This window comes from Macaca thibetana, chromosome 4, assembly GCF_024542745.1.
Source record: "Macaca thibetana thibetana isolate TM-01 chromosome 4, ASM2454274v1, whole genome shotgun sequence".
In the NCBI taxonomy this organism is placed as follows: domain Eukaryota; kingdom Metazoa; phylum Chordata; class Mammalia; order Primates; family Cercopithecidae; genus Macaca; species Macaca thibetana.
The window spans coordinates 10321314-10324069 of NC_065581.1; the positions used below are offsets into that span (position 1 = coordinate 10321314).

The 2756-nt window shown below is 44.7% G+C and overlaps 1 pseudogene; it reads right to left on the reverse strand.

Moving 5' to 3' along the window:
• Positions 1–727: 727 nt before the first annotated feature.
• Positions 728–1894, reverse strand: LOC126953884 (60S ribosomal protein L7-like 1; annotated as a pseudogene).
• Positions 1895–2756: the final 862 nt, after the last annotated feature.

The window sequence follows — 2756 nt, forward strand, 5'->3', positions numbered from 1 at the left end:
TTTTAGATTACCTTCTGCAGGCTAAAGACTTTATATCTTTTAGAACCTGAAGAGGAAGAGCCAGGAAATATCTCATGTTTCAGTGGGACATTGAAAGTTCATATTCACAGTGAAAGAATCTGGCCCATTTTACTGGTCCCTTGATCTCATTTTTCCAGTGATTTTTAGATCAAGGCTCTTAACCTTTAAGATAATGAGTTATTGGTAGATCCTAAAACCCCCATACCTGGTGTGGGTTTTTTTTTTTTTTTTTTTTTTTTTTTCCACAGCAGAGACAACTGAACTTTTGTGCCTTTCTTCCTACATGTATTTCAAGTCTTTTCAAAACAAGGCCCCAGAAATCTCCAGATTCAATTATGTCCCTGGGCTTGGTCCATTGCTACAGGAGTCTTAGGGAGCCTGTACAAATGCTTGAGTTACTCATTCAGCAACAATTAAACCCTAAGATAGAAGATACGACAAAGCAGGACTCCTTCCTCCATGGCATGTGCTGATTTCAGACGAGGTGGCAGCCAATGTAGAAAATATTGGAATTTTTCCTTGGAACTGGACTGTGATGAGAGGTGCTTGCCATGAACATAACCTACTGTCTTTTCTTTGAATTTTCCTTTCTGTTTTTGAAGGTAAAACAGGAAATAATCTTCTCCGAAGATTATTAATTCATAATAATTCCCAAAAAAACAAAAACACATGCTTCCCCTGCACTGTGCTTTCAAATATTCTGGCTCTAGTTCAGCTGGTGGATGAGCTGATTGATGCATTCACCCTGAGAGCCAGGTAAGCCCATCTCTCTGAGGAAGCCCACTCTATTCTTGGCAGTGTGACAGGCCACTGAGAGGTGGAAAGGGTGCAAGGACCATGAGATCTCCTGGAAATACTTCCGGGGAGGGCAATTTCATGAATGAGGTCTTCCAAGCAAATGACACCAAACTTCCCCAGGTACTCGTCAATCACTGTGCTGTCTGTCAGAGGGATGGTCTTATTTTCGACTGTGGCTTGTCGACATTTCAAAATGAGTTCCCAGACAAACTTCCCAGGTGGAAATCCCTGGGTCACATAAGGTCACATATGAAGCATTTTTAAGTGATGGGGAGTGACTTTTACAGAGACATCACTAAAAATTTTCTTCAGGTGAAGCCTTGCAATGGTTCTCTGCACCAGTAAACTCACACCATTAATCTTTTCAATGAGTACAACAAAGGCCAAGGAGCCTGTAATTTCAGCACTTTGGGAGGCCAAGGCAGGAGGATCACCTGAGATAGGGAGTTTGAGACCAGCCTGGCCAACATGGCGAAACCCCATCTCTACTAAAAATACAAAAATTAGCCAGGCGTGGTGGTGGGTGCCTGTAATCCCAGCTACTGGGGAGGCTGAGGCAGGAGAATCGCCTGAACCCAGGAGACAGAGGTTGCAGTGAGCTGAGATCGTGCCACTGCACTCCAGCCTGGGCAACAGAGTGAGACTCAGAAGGAAGGAAGGAAGGAGGGAGGGAGGGAGGGAAGGAAGGAAGGAAGGAAGAAGGGAGGGAGGGAGGAAGGGAAGGAAGGAAGGAAGGAAGAAGGAAGGGAGGGAAGGAAGGAAGGAAGAAGGAAGGGAGGGAAGGAGGGAGGGAAGGAAGGAAGGGCAAGGCCAAGGAATGTTTATCTGGCAATTCTAAGGCATGAGGTTTCACGTCTAGTTGTCTGAGGTGCACCTTGTCATGTTTCTGCCACCAGGAATAATCTAGAAAAAATTCCAGTCACTTAAACCTGAGCCCTTTTTCTTTCCTCTGCTCATCCTTTGCCAAAAGTGCCTGATTTGCCTGAATGGCTTTGAGGGCTCAATAAGCTTTCCTCTTTTTCAGGAGATTTTCTGGAACCAAAGGAATTTTTCTTTGCTCTTGCTCCACCATCTTTCTAGTGTATTTGGTGGTTTTTCAAAGTAGTTACTGCTGTCATACCCCAAAGAGCGACATTTGTGGTCAAAAGTATTCTTTACAAGGAAAACATTGAGATTTGTTTTGTGGCTTAAAAAAAGAAAGTCGTGGCCGGGTATGGTGGCTCATGCCTGTAATCCCAGCACTTTGGAAGGCCAAGGCAGGTGCATCACCTGAGGTCAGGAGTTCAATACCAGCGTGACCAACATGGAGAAATCCTGTCTCTACTAAAAATACAAAATTAGCTGGGTGTGGTGGTGCATGCCTGTAATCCCAGCTACTCAGGAGACTGAGGCAAGAGAATCACTTGTACCCTGGAGGCGGAGGCTGCGGTGAGCCGAGATCCCGCCATTGCACTCCAGCCTGGGCAACAAGAGCGAAACTCTGTCTCAAAAAAAAAAAAAAAAAAAGAGAAAAGAAAGTCAGTTGCAAGGATGAAACAAGAAGACAACAAATTTCCATCAGAAGGTCAGGTGGCAACCTTTGAAGAGTACTGCAAATTACATGAGATTCTGCAAGCTCAGATCAAAATGTAGTTCAGGTTACCAAAGATGACGTTCTGAACATTTTAGATCAGCTGATTTGACATCATTCATTGGCAAAATTTTAGAAGAGTCAACACAGGGAGAAAAAAAATCCTGTGGACAGAAGAAAAAGAAGATGAGATTGCAAGTCAGTAATGGCCCACTAAGAATGTCAAAGAGGGCCGGGCGCGGTGGCTCACGCCTGTAATCCCAGCACTTCGGGAGGCCGAGGCGGGCGGATCATGAGGTCAGGAGATCGAGACCATCCTGGCTAACACAGTGAAACCCCGTCTCTACTAGAAAATACAAAAAATAAG